This window comes from Rhincodon typus, chromosome 2, assembly GCF_021869965.1.
Source record: "Rhincodon typus isolate 14 chromosome 2, sRhiTyp1.1, whole genome shotgun sequence".
In the NCBI taxonomy this organism is placed as follows: Eukaryota; Metazoa; Chordata; class Chondrichthyes; order Orectolobiformes; family Rhincodontidae; genus Rhincodon; species Rhincodon typus.
In genome coordinates, this window is record NC_063333.1 from 137836151 (window position 1) to 137854645 (window position 18495).

Here is an 18495-nt window from a genome sequence, read left to right on the forward strand (position 1 = left end):
CTAACTACTCTCCAGAAACCTTCAACCTGTTATTAATTAAAAATCTGTCCACAATGTTCTTTTACTTCCGCTTGTTCCCATCTTATTTATTTTAATTTTGTATTCAGGACACTATTTGTTTCCTCATTATATTCATTGCCATGCTTTCTGGCTTTTGCATCAAAATGTTTTGTTGTTTAATCTCCCCTTGCCTCCACCCTATCACAGAATCTTCCTGTGTTCTTCCTGACCCCTCCCCTCTTCCTCTGACTTAACACTTCCTTCACAAGTGAAGGGGAATAGTAATAAGGTCATTGAGCTGAAATGTTATCTGTTTCTGTCCCTGACCTGAGTTTTCCAGTTTTCTTTGTTCTTAGTTTCAGATTTCCAGCATCTTGTTTTTAAAAAATTTAACCTGTTTTTCTCATGAACCTGTTCAGAATGTTATTACATACCTCTGGAGCAGGTGGGACTTAAACCTGGGCCTCCCAGTCCAGGAGTAGGGGCACTACCACTTCCCCCAAAAGGGCCCTGGTGCACCATTCCCAGAGGTTCTGCAATGCCAAGTTAGTGTGTGAAGTAGATGGAGCAAGCCCTTATTCCATCTCTGTGCCAAAGATAAATTTAAGATGAGCCTCTGATGAGGGATGCATCAGATAGTAAGCTGATGAGAACAGATACGTTTGTTCTTAGCCAAATGGCCGCGGAGCGATAAAATTGTTTTCGTATTATTTACAATACATCAAATGTGCCATCATTTTGTCTTGTTGACCCTATAGATAAAAGTAATGCATGCCATGTTTGAATGAGAAAAGAGAACAGCTACTCAAACTGTGACTGATACAGGGGAAAAAAGAATCTTCGGTTGCATTGATACCATTTATATTATCTGACTTGCTTGTTTTTCATTCCCTTTTTTCTCATGCACCCTTTACCAAATTGAGAACTCAGGCTAATACTGAACTAATTGGAGGCTTAATTTGAAGAACAGAGTAAGACCCTACCGAGGTGGGTAACGTTTCTCTCTGGGATTTTGGGTAACAGTAATTCCTGAGTGAGGTTTACATTGGGATATAATTTTGTACCAACACTTTATACAGATTTGTGGAATTATTTAAAACTTCTGGATCAGGTGTAAACATCTGTGATAGCATTTGGTGGGTTTGTAAATATCTGTACATAATGTGTGCTGACATCTAACCAAGCATTGTATCTGAATGAGACATCATCAAAGATGGGTATTGCTGTAAAGTGTAATTGCAGAAAGTTGTAACCTAAAACACCTACATTTCCTAAATCATTTATATTGTAAGCTGTTCACTGAACAGGATGCAAACTGACACTACTAAGTACTTGGAAGAGCATCAAGATCATTCAGCAGTGGGTTCTAAAATACAGGATGTTTGACAGGCATAAAACTTATGGAAATTTTTTAGAATTCTTTAACATAGATAAAAGAAATGCAGTTGATGTGGCTTATGGATTTTCAGAAAAAGTCATTAAGCTACAACATGAGATTGAAGGCAAAGGAATTAGTGGGACCAACCATGGAGAATGTGGCACATGGAGAGAGTACAAACAAACAGGTTGGGTAAAGAAAGTTCTCGTGGAGTCTGTTATATGGCAGCTCCAAATACGAAAGTAAAAGTTCTGAATTTACAAGTTAAGAGAACTACATGGAAATTTGTAAGGTATAACAGGACAGTAGTGAGAAGTTGCTCGCTCACGACTGAGAAGGGGATTGCTGACAACCCAGTGCTCAACAGGAGGAGGAAGAGCACTGAACCAGAGGGGCATTTTGGGAGCTCATTTTGGAGAGGGGCTGTGAGGTCAAAGTGCAGGCTTTGGTAAGCATCGGGCTTTGCTGAAGAGGGTGAGCAGCATTAAGGTAAGACAAGGTCGGGTCTCCATTTGTTTAAAACCAATAGTTACTAGAGGAACAGTAATAGTGGTCATTGGGGTGGTATGTTTCTCCTATGAGATGTGGGAAATCGAGAGCAGTCAGATGTCCTGTAAGAAGTGTCCACCTGCAGCTCCCCTCTCACTACATGGATTGGTAGGAGTGGTAGTTGGACCCGCTGAGGAGCACACAGGAACCAGAAAGTTTTATGGATAACAGTTTCAGGGATGTGGTCACAAAGGTTCAGCCAATTAGGTTGGTGACAGCCAGGAGGGGCAGGCAGACAGTGCAGGAGTGTCCCTGTGGCTATTCTCTCATATGTATATCATGTTGGATATTATTGTGGGGAGAGGAAGCTGGCCTCCCAGGAGAAAGCAACAGCAGGAGCCAGATCAGAGGTACTGCAATGTCACTTATGCAGCTGAGGGGGTTCAAATGGAGGTGAGCAGTACTGACAGGTAACTCCCTAGTCAGAGGCACAGATAGGCATTTCTGTGGCCGTATGAGAGACTCAATGATACCAGGATCAAGGATATGAGTGTACACAGAATATCCTGAAAGGGTGCTAACATAGGCAGGAAGAGAGATGAGGCCCTGCAAAGGAAAATAAGGAAACTGGGAGCTGAAAAGAAGGATCTGGATTACACCCTGTGTAATGTGCTAGTGAGGCCACAAATTGGAAGGCAATAGAGGTGAATGTGTGTCTAAAGAACTGATGGAGGGAGGGCTTCATACACTTGGTTCATTGGGATCTCTTTCAGGGCAGGAGGGACTTGTACAAGAAGGGCAGGGTTACACCTAAACTGGAGGGGCACCAATATCCTGGCAGGGAGGTTTGCTGCTACCACTTGGGAGGGTTTAAACTAGTTTGGCAGGGGGGTGAGAACTACAGAGTAAGTCAGTGTGTGTAGTGACTGAGGAGAAGATAGACTTACAAGACTTAACCCAATAGGAAGAATAGGCACGGCCAGGTTAGTGAACACTGCTGGACTAGTGGTCAGAAGTGTATTTATTTCAATAGCAGGAGTATAACCGGTAAGATTGAGCTTAGAGCCTGGGTTAGTACACGGGACTATGATGTAGCCATTACAGAAACATTCCAGAGTTTAGATATTTCAGTGATGATAGAGAGGAGTGAAAAAGGGGATGGGGGAAGTTGCATTACTAATAAAGCAAAATATCATAGCTATGCTGACAGGACACCTTGGTGGGCTCATCCACTGAAGCCTCAGAACTGAGGAATAAGAAAGGTGCAGTCACTATGATGGGGTTATATGAGAGGCATCCCAACAGCCAGCGAGAGATAGAGGAACAGATATGCAAGGAGATTTTGGAAAGATTTAAGAACAGGGTTGTTGTATTGGGTAATTTTAACTTCCTCAATATTGACTGAGACTCCCTTAGTGTAGATGGAGCAGAATTTCTTGGATGCATCCAGCAGGGCTTCTTGAAACATGTGTAGATAGCCCAACTACGGAAGGAACCAAATTCTTGGAGAATGAGCCTGGTCAGGTGATGAAAGTTTCAACTGGAGAGCATTTTGGGAATCGTGATCCTAATTCTGTAAGTTTAAGTATGACTGGTCCTCGGGTGCAATTGGAGAAGATTAATTACAGCAGTACTAGACAGGAACAGGAGAAATTAGATTGGGGACAAGTGTTAGAATCTATTGGGAGGCCTATAGTATCACCACATATCTGACGGAGTTTTTTTAAAGGCCAGTTGATCAGAATTCAGGATCAGCATATTCCTGTGAGCATGAAAGAGAAGGATGGCAAGATTTGGAAACCGTAGATGACAAGATATTGACGAGATTTTAGTCAAAAAGAAAAAGGAAGCATCTGTAAGGTTCAGGAAGCTGAAATCAGACTAGGCCCTTGAGGAACATGAACCAAGAAAGAACTTAGACAAGGAATTAGGAAGTCTAAAAGGGGCTATTAAATGTCCTTGGCAAGTAGGATTCAGAATGCCAAGGCATTTTATATACATATTAGGACTAAGAGGGTAGGTCCACTCTTGGACAAAGGAGGAAATTTGTGTGGAGCCAAAGGAAGTTGGTGTGGTCCTTAATGAGTGTTTTGCATATGTATTCAGCTTGGAGAAAATATGGATGATCGTAAGATTAGGGAAGGGTATGTTGATATTGAGTCATATTGATATTAAGCAGTGTTGGGTGTCTTGAGAAAGATTAAAGTGGATACCAGGGATAACAAGGTGTAGAGCTGGATGAACACAGCAGGCCAAGCAGCATTAGAGGAGCAGGAAGGCTGATGTTTCGGGCCTAGACCCTTCTTCAGAAATGACGGAGGGGAAGGGGGTTCTGAAATAAATAGGGAGAGAGGGGGAGGTAGATAGAAGATGGAGAGAGGAGAAGATAGGTGGAGAGGAGACAGACAGGTCAAAGAGGCGGGGATGGAGCCAGTAAAGGTGAGTGTAGGTGGGGAGGTAGGGAGGGGATAGGTCAGTCCAGGGAGGACGGACAGGTCAAGGGGGCGGGATGAGGTTAGTAGGTAGGAGATGGGGGTGGGGCTTGAGGTGGGAGGAAGGACAGGTTAGGGAGGCGGGGACGAGCTGGGCTGGTTTTGGGATGCGGTAGGGGGAGGGGAGATTTTGAAGCTTGTGAAGTCCACATTGATACCATTGGGCTGCAGGCTTCCTAAGTGGAATATGAGTTGCTGTTCCTGCAACCTTCGGGTAGCATCGTTGTGGCACTGCAGGAGGCCCAGGATGGACATGTCGTCTGAGGAATGGGAGGGGGAGTTGAAATGGTTCGCGACTGGGAGGTGCAGTTGTTTAGTGCGAACCGAGCATAGGTGTTCTGCAAAGCGGTTCCCAAGCCTCCGCTTGGTTTCCCCGATGTAGAGGAGGCCACAACGGGAACAGCGGACACAGTATACCACATTAGCAGATGAACATCTGCTTGATGTGGAAAGTCTTCTTGGGGCCTGGGATGGGGGTGGTGGTGTAGGGGCAGGTGTAGCACTTCCTGTGGTTGCAGGGAAAAGTGCCGGGTGTGGTGGGGCTGGAGGGGATTGTGGAGTGGACAAGGGAGTCCTGGAGAGAGTGGTCCCTCCGGAAAGCAGATAAGGGTGGGAAGGGAAAAATGTCTTTGGTGGTGGGGTTGGATTGCAGATGGCGGAAGTGTCGGAGGATGATGTGTTGGATCCGGAGGTTGGTGGGGTGGTACGTGAGGATGAGGGGGATTCTGTTTTGGTTGTTATTGCGTGGACGGGGTGTGAGGGATGAGTTGTGGGAAATGCGGGAGACACGGTCGAGGGCGTTCTCGACCACTGGGGGGGGGGAAGTTGCGGTCCTTGAGAAACGAGGACATTTGAGATGTACGGGAGTGGAATGCCTCATCCTGGGAGCAGATGCAGTGGAGGCGAAGGAATTGGGAATAGGGGATGGCATTTTTTGCAGGAAGGTGGGTGGGAGGAGGTGTGTTCTAGGTAGCTGTGGGAGTTGGTGGGCTTGAAATGGATATCTGTTTCTAGGTGGTTGCCAGAGATGGAAATAGGGAGGTCCAGGGAGGAGAGAGAGGTATCGGAGATGGTCCAGGTGAACTTAAGGTTGGGGTGGAGGGTGTCTGTGAAGTGGATGAACTGTTCAAGCTCCTCGTGGGAGCACAAGGCGGCGCCGATACAGTCATCAATGTAATGAAGGAAGAGGTGGGGTTTACGGCCAGTGTAGCTACAGAAGAGGGATTGTTCCACTTAACCTCCAAAGAGGCAGGCATAGCTTAGGTCCATGCGGGTACCCATGGCCACCCCTTTGTCTGCAGGAAGTGGGAGGAATTGAAAGAGATGTTGTCGAGGGTGAGGACAAGTTCGGCTAAGTGGATGAGGGTGTCAGTGGAGGGGGACTGGTTGGGCCTGTGGGACAGGAAGAAGCGGAGGGCCTTTAGGCCATTTGTATGGGGAACGCAGGTGTATAGGGACTGGACGTCCATGGTAAAGATGAGGTGTTGGGGACCGGGGAATTGGAAGTTCTGGAGGAGGTGGAGGGCGTGGGTGGTGTCACGGACGTAGGTAGGGAGCTCCTAGACCAATGGGGAGAAAATGGAGTCGAGATAGGTGGAGATAAGTTCGGTGGGGCAGGAGCAGGTGGAGACGATGGGTCGACCAGGGCAGTCAGGTTTGTGGATTTTGGGAAGGAGATAGAAGTGGGTGGTGCGGGGTTGGGGAACGATGAGGTTGGAGGCTGTGGGTGGGAGGTCACCTGAGGTGATGAGATTGTGGATGGGTTGGTGGTCGGAGGTGGGGTCATGATCAAGGGGGTGGTAGGTGCTGGTGTCGGAGAGTTGGTGCCTGGCCTTGGCGATGTAGAGGTCAGTGCGCCATACTACAACTGCACCTCCCTTGTCCGTGGGTTTTATGGTGAGGTTGGGATTGGAGCAGAGGGCTGCACGTTCTGTGGTGAGAGGGGTGGAGAGGTTGAGGCGATTGATGTCTCAACGGCAGTTGGAGATGAAGAGGTCGAGGGAGGGTAGGAGGCGGTGTGTTGGAGGCGGGAGAAGGGGTCAGTAGAGGGAGGGTTAGGCTCACGATTAAAGAAGTAAGTGCAGAGGCGGAAGAAAAACTGTTCAACGTCCAAGCATGAGCGGTATTCGTTGATGTGTGGGTGGAGGGGCACAAAGGTGAGCCCTTTACTGAGGACTGACCATATTATATTAACAGGAGGAATGTGGAGGTTTTGGAGAAGGTACAAAGGTACATCAGGATGTTGCCTGGTTTGGAGGTTATTAGCTATGAGGAGAGATTGAACAAACTTGATTGTTTTCACTTGAATGTCAGGAGCAGAGGGACAACCTGATAGTAGTTTACAATATTGAAAGTGGATAGTCAGTCTATTTTCACCTGGCAGAAATGTCGATTACTGGGAGACATAGGCTTAAGGTAAAAGGGGAAAAGTTTAAAAGAAATGGGAGAGGAAAGTGTTTTTTTAAACAGAGGGTTACAAATCCCTGGAATGCGCTGCCAGAGACATCCAAGGGGAGAAAAGAGACACACTCGGTGGAGAAAGGAACTGCATACAATAGCAGTGTTTGAGACGTCTTGACAGATAAATGAATAGGTGGGGTACAGAGGGATACAGACCACGTAGAGGCACAGGTGTTTTTAGTTTGGCAAAGCACATCAGTGCAGGCTTGGTGGGCTGATAGGCCTATTCCTGTGTTGTACTGTTCTTTGTTCTTAACTTCCCAGGGCCAGATGGAATCTATCACAGGATACCGCGGGAAGCAAGGCAGGAGTTTGCAAGGGCCTTGAGAGAGATCTTTGTATCCTCTTTAGCTACAGGCAAAGTCCCAGAAGACTGGAGAATAGCCAATGTTGTTCCTTTAATAGTAACAGGGATACTCCAGGAAATTATCGGCCAGTTAACTTTACATCAGTAGTAGGGAAATTACTGGACAAGCTTGAGGGACAGGATTTTCTGGGGATAGTCAGCATGGCTTTGTGCAGGGAGGTCTTGTCTCACAAATTTAAGTTTTTGAGGAAGTAACAAATGTGATTTAGGGTGAGGCAGTGTCTACATGGACTTTATGGAAACATTTGACAAGGCAGGCTGGTCCAGAAGATGAAGTGGCATGGGATCCACCGAGTTAAGTCGGATACAAAATTAGTTGGTCATTGAAGATACGGTAGTCATGGAAGGGTGCTTTTCTGAATGGAGATCTGTGACCAGTGGTGTTCCTCAAGGGTCAGTGCTGGGGTGTCTGTTTGTAATAATACAAAAATGATCTGGATAAAAATGCAGATGGTTTCGCAGACAACGTGAAAATTGAGCTGTAGGTAGTGAGGAAGGTTATCAAAAGATACAGTATAGATATAGAATAGTTGAAAAGTTGAGCGGGCAATTGGCAGAGAGTTTAATCTGGAGAAGTGATGCATATTGAAATGTCAAATGCAAGAGGAAAGTATACAGTAAATGGCAGGACCTGTAGGAGCAATGATATACAGGGATCTTGGGGTACAATTTCATCAGCCCCTGAAAGTGACAACACAGGATGTGGTAAAGAATGTATATGGCACATTTAGTATAAAAGTTGGCAAGTCATGTTGAAGTTGTATAAAACTTTAGTTTGGCCACATTTGGAGAATCGTGTGTAATTCTATTCGCTACACTATAGGAAGGATGTAAGGGTTTTGAGAGGGTGCAAAAAAAGGTTTCCTAGGATGTTGCCTGGGTTGGAGTATATTAGCTATAAGAGGAGGGTGGACATATCTGGATTATTTTCACTAAAGGTTTGGATGCTGAGGGGTGACCTGATAGAAGTATGTAAAATTGAGAGGCATGGATTGTTAAACAGTCTTTTTTCAAATACTAGAGTGTATAGGATTAAGGTGAGGGTGCAAAAGGCCAAAGATGTGTGAGGCAAGTATTTTTCAATACAGGGTGATAGATGCCTGGAGTGTGCTGCCAGGGGAGATGGTAGAAGCAGATATGATGGCAATGTTTGAGGCATTTAGACACATGAACGGGCAGGGAGTAGAGGAATATGAATCATGTGCAGGCAAATGGGATTAGTTTAGAAATTGCACCATGGTCAGTGCAGACATGTGCTGTACTGTTATCACACAATAATATAGCTTATTACAATATGGATTGTGACAATGTCTCAGGACAAAACCAAGCTGGTAGAACAGGCCAATAAGATGGCAGATGCATGTCATTTGAAAAAGAAAATGGAAGTAACAATGTGCAAAGGAAATACCTACCTTGTTTACAACAATAACTAACTTACAATGAAAACACGCATAGTTGCTTTACAGGAGCAATTGTCAAACTAAATTTGATACCAGACATGGTTGAAGAGATAGGTTTGAAGGAGCACCTTAAAGGAGAGAATGTAGAAATTTGGGGAGGGGATTCTAGAGCTTGGTGTCTCGGCAGCAGAAAGCTCAACATTCAGTGGTGAAGTGAAGAAAATGGGGGCATGGAGGAGGCCAGAACCGGAGGAATGCAGTGCTTGTGAAGAGGGTATAGGCCTGGAGATGGTAAAGGTTGAGGGGGCAAGGCTATGGACGGATTTGAAATGGTGAGAACTTTAATTAGAGATGCTATCACATTGGGTACCAATTTATATTATGGAGCAGTGCTGCTGGTGAACAGGAATTGGTCAATTGCTGTATCTTGAACTCGAGCAGAAAAATAATGGAAATAGTTAAAATCATAAAAGGTCATGTTGAACTTGTACGTGACCTTGAGCATGATACTGCAGGGAAGACTCAGTCTACAACTGCCACACCAAGATCAGTAAATGCAATATTTTGAACATGTTAGCTGTGAAAATTCCCTAATCTAAGGGCAGAAAATGTGAATGTTTGATTTTGATAATGGGAGGCTAAGAGCTCAGACTGTTTTAAGCTATTTTAGTTTGACTATAAAGAATGAGATGTGTGCTTTGGTATGAAGTGTAAGGAAGCCAGTTACTACTTTTCTAATAAGAATCAAAAATTTTTTTGGGGGGGGTGGAGGAGTGAAGAGATCTAGGAGCTCATACACAAATCACTGAAAATAGGACAAGTTAATAAGGCCACTTTTTTTAAAAATAAAAAGCACTGCTATACATTTCTAGAGGGATAGAACTGAATCGAAAAACAGGCATAATTCATGTGTACCATGCATAGTTCTGTTTTAATTATTTATAAGGATATGAAAGTACTGCAGAAGGGGTGAGAAAGATTGACAAGGCTGACACCAGAACTCACAATAAAGCAGTCAGGAAAAACTGAACAGGCTGAAGCAGTGACCTAATTAAGATGCTGAAAGGGACCACAATCAAATCCGGTATCTATATTCTGTGTTCTCGTGTTGGATCGGGTAAACAGAAGTTTCTAGTTGACTTTAAAACTAGGTGTCATTAATTGTACAACAAATACCAACTAGGAATTTGAGAAGTTTCTGTAGCCAGAGACTGGCTAGATTGTGGAAGTCACTCTAGTGTTGAGTCCTTGAGGCAAACAGTATAAAATAATTGAAGCACAAGCTAGATAAATGCCTAAAAGGAGTAAGTTATAGCATGAGATGAAGAGGAGTGGGAGCAAGCTCATGGAATTTAAATACTGCAAGGACCAGTTGAACCAAATAGCTTGTTTGTGCTTTAAATTCTATTTAGCTTGCTGCTCTTTGCAACCACTTCTGTAGAGCTTTGTTCCAAAAGGCCTATGTATATTAAAACCCACATATTTCAGCACAGATGGTACACCTCAATTAGTGTTCAAATGGAAGAGAGTAGAGTTTGATTTTCGAATATTGTTAAAACTTGTGGAATATAAACATACTGTCAAGAACTGAACTTTGTTTACAGTGCTGCAAATTGAGGTGTCTATCAACAGCCTGTCTCATTCTACTCAAACAGGCTCTATGTTTAAACTACGCTTATGCTAACTTTCGCATGGGTGCATTAACGCAGTAATACCTTTGTACATGATTTAGAGAAAGTGGAGACTAATTTTATGTACCTTCTGATCCTTGTAACATGTTGAGCTGTGGGGATAGAGAAGGAACACAAGCCCCAGAGATTAAAGCTGTAGACACATGATAAGTTGAAGATGAGGTAATTTCTAAAATCTTACCTCAAATCATTTTGAGAAGTAGTCAAGCCATTAACTAATTTGCCCTTATCTTCCTGCTATCTCATTAAATGTTCAATTCACTTGGAATATAATGGCTCTGGCAATAATCAGGATTGAAGGCAGATAATATTAATAAGTACAAAGAAATATGCCTAGAACATTTTAATATCGCCACATCATGAATGTGCAAAATCCTATCCCATCATGATTAATGTTTTTGGAATAGAAACCTGGATCGAAATTTGTAGTGTCTCCAATAACAGCAGTACGTTAAGGAGCGAATGGAAAAAAAAATTCATGGTTTAAACATAGCTGCCTTTTTAAAATTTTGGAAGTGGCTTATGTTGTCCATTCTTCTTGAGAATACAGTTTTACATTGAGTTGGATTGGCTGGTTTTCCTATGTGTTGATGATTTTTTTTAATGGCTTGAACCAGTCTGCAAAAGGGCACCATAAGGCATATTATACACCTTAAGTATAGCTTTACTTTCTCCAAAATGATGGCAGAAAAAAGTAATTTTTGCACAACTTATTTACATTCGAACATGTACTATAAAATTACAATAGTGCACTATTTGTATCTTTACACCTAAGTATTATTATTCACTACTTCTAGATGAGATTTTCACTTCAAATCAAATTCTGCAAGAAAAATTTATTTTTGGTTGTGTGCTACCAGCTCTAAGATTTTTAATGTTTCTTGTTTCCATGTTTACTATATTCATTATGCTTTTCAAATTTGCATATATTCTGGTTCTCACCTGTTTTCATTTATTTACAGGTGCTGTTGGACATGATGAAGGGTGCATTTGGATCCAGTGAGATACTAAATTCCTCGGTCTTCAGTGCTGGAAACCTGACAGTACATTGTTACTGCGTTCACTAGAGCAGTGAAACCACTAGATCTATTTATGCACTGAACTGAAATACTTTGTGCAGAATAAATAATGGCACTTCTGTAGTCTCATTTTCTGACCATTTTCTGGGGATTGGAGTCTCACTACTTTGGGAGGTAGAGGTGAGTTAGTTCAGTAGAAAAATAGCTGTCATTGAGACAGATCAACAAGGGGCGCTTATTCTGGAGAAGTGGGAGATTCATCAGGTATATATCAATGAATGAGAAAGACCATTTCAGAAAGCCCTAACAGCTTGCTTTCGATAATCCTAAAAGTAGTAGCTAGAGATAGTAGATGCATTGGTTGTAGCTTTCTTTGGAATCCAAGGATTTTTGAAAGTACCTGAGGATTAGAAACCTGCCCATATGACATCCCAATTCAAAAAGGGAGGGAGGCAGTCAGGTAACTATAGGCTGAATCTATTATTGGAAAATAACTGATTCCAACATTTAAAGTAGTAATAGCACATTTTTCACGAAAGGGAAACTATCTAACTTATTAGTTTTTCGAGGAAGTCTCGAGTAGAACCAGAAGATGTGTTGTATTTGAACTTCCAGAAGGTATTCAAAAAGATTAAGTCAAAAGATAACAGCCCATGGTGTTGGAGCTAGTTTTTGGTGTGGATAGGAAATTGGGAACAGTGAGTGGGGATATGTGGTTCTTAGTTAGCTTGGCAACCTCCAACAAGTGGGTTTTGACATGGATAAGTGGTGGGATGGCAAGTGTTTACACTATATATCAAAAGGAAGCACATGTACTATAGCCAAATTTGCAGACTACAAGGTGGAAATGCAGAGGGAAAGTTTACAGAAGAATAGCAATAGGTTAAGTAAGTTGGTGTATAAGAGCACTAGTCAAAAGCTGAAACACAAACTAGCACACAGATGCAGCAGGTAATCTGGAAGGCTAAACATTATTTCAAAGAGGTTTGAAGTATGACTAGGGAAGTTTTGGCACAACTGTACATGGTGCTGGTAAGACCACATCTGAAATACGGTGAGCAGGTTTGGTCCTCTTAAGGAAAATTGTCACTATTGGAGGCAGTTCAGAGCAGGTTTACTAGGATGATCCCTGGTATCGAGGAATTGTCTTAAAGTAAAGTTTGGACAGGTTAGGACTCTCCTCATTGGCGTTTGAAGACTGAGGGGTGGTCTCATTGAAACACAGAATTCTTAAGGGGCTTGACGAGGTTAATGGTGAGAGGATGCTTCTCGGAGTATAGGACCAGAGGGCACCCATTTAAAACCGAGACAGTAATGGGAGCAGTGATCTTGCATATATTTAATGCTGAGATAGCTGCTTGACTCTCCAACTGATCGACAATTAACAGGAAAAGACAAAGTGGACATGTGGAATGTCGGATTAGCCAAGATGCCATCGAATGGTGGAGCAGGCTTGAGGGGCCGAACAGCCTATTCCTATTTCTTATAGTCTAACTGTGGGGAGAGTTCAGCAGCTTCAGTGGATAAATAATGAGGGGGAAAACTTGAATATTGTGACACATTTAGCCCATCCTTTCAGTAAAAAGTTAGCTATGGTTCAATCATTAACACAGCTGCCTCTAACTCAACATTCAAAATATAAGGATTTGAGTACAATTTTGGTTGCAATCCAGCATGGGAGTGCTGCATTATCAGAGGTGCAATTTGAAATGGAGGCCATGAAAGATTCCATGGCATTTTGAAGAGGAGTGAGGGACTTCTCGCTAGTATCCTGGCTATTATTTATCCTCAAATCAACATCATGCAAAACATTAGCTGGTCATTCTCACATTGCTGTTTGAAAACTTGCTGTTTTTTCCTCCATTGGATGTCTGAATTTCTAAATTTAAAGAGGCAAGATACTAATGCACTGGTAAAATGGTTAAATATGGCGGTGATGAGTTATCAATAGCAGGGAAAATAAAACAAAGGGATTTCTCGGTGACATTACTCATGCAGAAAGGAACGTGTAAATAACGAAGGAGAAATTAAAATTACTTCAGACGTGCCCCTGTTTAAAGATTATATTGTTGATGAACAAAAGGGTTAAAATGCATTGACTTTGTGGTGGGGGAGAACAAGAGATTGGAACATTTCATTGAACTGTGGAATGGATAATTGTAGAAATGTGGGACAACTGGCGTGCACCAAAGCAATGCAGAAACAGGCTAGGGCCAGGAACAAAGTGTCCAGTGGGAGTATTGCTGGATTTCGTTTAGGAGAGGACAGCCATTTAGAAATGTATTGTCTCTTGACATAACTGACCCAAGTTTCATGGTATGTGAAGACAGAACATAAGAAATGCTGACTGACTATCGTGTTGCAATAATTTAAAGAAAACTGCCACTGCCTTGCTGTTTGTCCATCAACCAGAAAGACTTCTGCACTCCAAGGTTCAGTCTGGGTTAAGAGGTAATCTAGATCTCCAGTCATCTGCAGTCTCAAATAAGATCAGCAACCTTCCACCTTGATGTTCAGACACTTCGAAAGTAGTGTCTACTTTTTGTGTTCCTTCCCTATTCTAAGGAAATACAAGCAATTAATTTAATTCTGTGACCCTGCCAGGTTTTCTGCCTATATTCATTTCACATTTATATAGTGCCTTTAACAGAGTAAAGAGTCATGGGCTGCTAAATTACCTGCAGTAAAGGCTGGTCCCTTGTCATAACAAGGTTATACAATATCCACAAGACAACAAATCTATATGCTCAAAAGCAAAATACTGGAGCAATTGTGAAAAGAGAAACAGAGTTAACATCAAGTCCGGTATGACACTTGCAGGACCTATGCACTCATTTGGCTGAGTAGTGTAGAACTTTTTAATGAATAGTCAGCGTTGTGGAAGCTTAGTTTGAGAATGCTAACTGTCAGTTCAATGATGTTTTTTAGCTCACTGAGTTCTGGATCAGGTCAAAAGACGATCAGCCTTTGTCACTCAATAGACAGCCTTTACGTTAGATAAATGATTGGAATGCATGAATCATAGAGGAGCTACAATTGATGTTCTGATAGCGAGCAGAGACCAGCATTACACGCTGCCTGTAGTTGCATGTTGAGAACTCGTTCTATTGATAAAGACTAAATATCTCATGAGGGTCCATCTTTAGGACTCTATTTCAGCAACCAAGAAGTCATGTAAGGTTCCAGTTTGCACAGAAAAACAAAATGACTTGCAAAATATGATCCCGAAATCTTAATAAAAATTCTGGAGTCCAATATGTCAAAAAAGAATTTAACTTACTCAAAACTTGTTGCAATTGTACATGTGATGAACATTCAAGGCGTCAGCTACTTGTTGGCTTTTCCGAGTTTTGCAATTCCTAATATATTTCAACATCCAAGAGCAGCAGAAGGAAAATCATTTATAGTGGTGAAATCATGTTTTAGGTGATGCAAGTCACCACTTTAAGAACAGGCAGAGACTTAAAGTACAAAGGTTTAAGGGAGAAAGAGATACTGTAATACCAGTTCAGTCCGACACCAACCTTTTCTAGGCAAATATATTTATTTAAAATACTATCAAAAAAAGTCAAATATTTATCTTCTGCTTTAATAGCAAACCCAAGAGACTGAAAAATATTTAAGGAAGGATCTTTGTGTTTTAATTGGCTAACATGCACCTTACAGTGCCAAAAATAAGATGCCTGATTTTATAAATCAGTTCGAAGTTCTTGAGCTTCTGAATACCCCATTGACAAATACACTGAATTTATCATAGCGCCTGAATGTGGAGGCAGAAAAATCTGTCCTTTCTTAGATGAGCAATATTAATGGAGTTTATCAGAAAAGTAATTTACAAACTTTAAAGAACCTCAACTTTTTCTACACTTTCTTGGATCAGAATCATCTCCAGATGATTTCCGTTTACGAGTTCCCATCCCACTCTCGGCAGTTAGATAGTAATTCTCAACTGGAGGATGATGCTCCTGGAAATGTAAAGAAATGTGAAATAAGTGAACAAGTTGTCTGTGTCCCAACATCCAAATACACGGTCTGCTATCAGTAAAAATGAAATGTACTTCAGCCAAATGCCCCTTTACTGAGACCTTCAGATAGATAACAGTTTCTGTGAATAATCAACCAATCTAGCAGCTGCAATTATCTCCAATATTACTGCCATCTTATGCTAAAACCTGAGAGCTGAATTTTTTGTTAGACAGGAAATTCTAGAGAAATTAGAATCCTTTTAAAAAACAGCTAATTGTTACGATCTGAAACGTATAACCAACAAAGGATGGTGGAAGCTGATTCAATAGCGACTTTCAAAAGAGAAATGTCTAAGCACTTTGAACAGAGATACCTATAGGTCTAAGGTTTTGGAATAGATTTGTAGCTCAGGTTGGTTGGCTCGGCAAGCTGGTTTGTTGTTTCGCAGACATCAGGAAGATACTACACGCCCCGACACACACGTCACACTACCCTACATCCGGAACACATCGGAACTAACAACAAGACTCCTACAACCGCTGGGCATCAGAGAGGCACACAAACCCACATCAACTCTACGACAACTGCTCACCCGAACTAAAGACCCACTCCCCACCACGGACAGGACCAAGGTCATCTACAAGATCCCCTGCAGAGACTGAGAAACACTACATCAGACAAACAGGAAGGAAACTAACAACAAGGGTACACGAACACCAACTGGTTACAAAAAGACACGACCAATACTTACTCATCTCAATTCACATGGATAAGGAGAACCACCAATTTCGACTGGCTACAACACCAAAATCCTGGGACAAGCTAAGCAGAGACAGGCACAGGAATTCCTAGAAGCCTGGCACTCCACAAAGCATGCTTTTAATAAACACATAGAACACGACCCCATATACACTCCGCTACGAAGGAAAACCGGAAGTGAGGCAATCCAGCTCAGCGGACTCCAGAGTTTAAAAACCAGGCGTGAAAACACACCAACGCTTCATCGGAGGCTGCACTGAGGATGTTACCAAGCATGGTAACGAAACGTCTGCGAAACAACAAGCCAGCTCGGCAAGCCAACCAACCTCAATACCTATGGGTCAATGGGAAAGATAAATGAACCCAATTGCACAGCTCTTTTAGAGAGCTAACATGATAATGATGGACTGAATAGTGTCCTTCTGTGGTATATCATTTTATCGAGTGCTAAGCAGGCACTGTACACTGTTCAGTGTGCTGCAACACCTATGGTCGTTCTGCATTTACATTCAGGCAAATGTGACACGAATCACAGAAATTTCCATTGATGACACAATGAGGGAACCACGGTGACAAAACATCAGACACTGCTCCAAGATGAGGTTCTGCTCAAGTTTTGGTGCAAAATCCACGGCAGAAGCTTGAACGTAAACTCTCCAAGGAATCAGTGTAATCCACTTGTGACTGGAACAATAACTGAGGTTCTGTAACAGGCATTGATCAAGATTATTGATCATAAAGCACTTAACCCTTTTTGCAAACTTTTTTGAAGCAATGTTGCCCTGCCTTTATCATTCAAAAGCAGTGTAAAATCTTAAATTGAGTAGTGTAGAAATTTGTGTGCCATGACTACAATTACTGCAGGAAGTAATCCAAGCAATTGGCGCAAATTGATTGAACACTCAGCACTGATCAGTGAGAAATTTTAATTTGCCCGAGCAGAATGCAAAGCAGTTGAAAGTATTAGTACCTTTCTCATTGCTACTGATGACTTATAATGCAAGATAAAAAGGATGCCTACAAGAGGACTTTTAACTTGCTGAAGGAGGATCAAAAGGCCCTTTCAATGAGCTGGAGGCCTAGTGATGGATTTTGGTTGCCTCATCAAAGGATCAGTCTTCACGTGCAGTGAGATGATGTACATGACAGAGCTGGTGAAGGCTCTTAGCATGTTGATGACAGCAGGTCCTGGCCGCAAGACATTCAAACATTTGAAAAGATCAGGGGAGGTGAAAACTTTATTTGTTATTTTTTTTCATGTCCTATCTGTTAAGACTCAGGCAAGACAACTGTACTAACCTCACTATCAAAGACAACTGACAGGTGTGATGTGGAGGTGCCGGTGTTGGACTGGGGTGGACAAAGTCAGAAGTCACACGGCACCAGATTATAGACCAGCAGGTTTACTTGAAATCACAAGTTTATGGAGAAGTGATCCTTTGTCAGCCTGGAGTTGTATGACTTATGACTTCTAACTTTGAAACAGACAGGTTTGTTTTTTTTTCTTTATTCATTCACAGGATGAGGTGTCACTGGCCAGTCAGCATTTATTGCCCAGAGGGCAGTTTACAGTCAACCACGTTGCTGTGGGTCTAGAATTACATGTAGGCCAGACCAGGTAAGGATGACTAATGTCCTTTAGGGAAGGAAACTGTGAACCAGATGGGTTTTTCTGACAATTGACAATGGATTCACGGTCATCATTAGATTCTCAATTCCAGATATTTTACTGAATTCAAATTCCACCATCTGCCCTAGCGGGATTCGAACCTAGGTCCCCAGAACGTTATCTGGGTCTCTGGATTAACAGTCTAATGATAATACCACTAGGCCACTGCCTCCCCATGGACAGGTAAGGTAGACAGCAACAAGTCGTTGTAATTGCTTTAAATATTTTAGATTGGTTTTCTCTTGGCATGCAAAGAGGGTACACAGTGCCCTGTAGAGGGTGAAGATGGTAGGAGCATACTGAGCCCAGGGCAAGCAGAAAGCTGTGTAACTTTGCCATTGTAGGTGTGACAGGGACTAAGGTGGATGGGGAAAAGTCAATCAGCTCCTCTAGATGTTTGATGCTTCCACAGTGGACAATGCCAAAGGGTTAGCCATCCATTTGCTTCCACTAACCACATACGATAAACATTCTAACTGTACAGTTTATGTGCTGTAGCCAAGAAGAGAGGCTCAAGAGCAATTGTCCTGGAGCAGTCAGAATGAGGCAATATATGGGGGAGCAGGAAGACAAGTGGTGGGAAAGTGAGGCAAAGGGACCTTAACAGAAAATGGGAGGAGATTAGCCTTATTTCTGAAGGCACCTTGCGTCCTTCAATGAGGAATAGACTGAAAATTCAGAGATCCTCACCGGTAGTTAAAGCAGTTCACAATGGAGCAACTATTGAGGAAGTTTCAAAGCCAGATCTTCAAAAGCAAAGAATTACAAATTTCTTAGAAAGTTTTAATGAGGTTTGATGATCTAC

The 18495-nt window shown here is 42.5% G+C and overlaps 1 protein-coding gene and 1 non-coding gene across 3 annotated transcripts in view; one reads left to right on the forward strand and one right to left on the reverse strand.

The window, feature by feature from the left end:
• The window catches only part of ripk1l (receptor (TNFRSF)-interacting serine-threonine kinase 1, like), a 171643-nt gene that overhangs the window by 17970 nt on the left and 135178 nt on the right, over positions 1–18495 (forward strand). The window lies entirely within an intron of this gene.
• LOC125487358 lies at positions 509–692 on the reverse strand. The gene has a single exon (XR_007265843.1). It is a non-coding gene; the product is annotated as a U2 spliceosomal RNA (small nuclear RNA).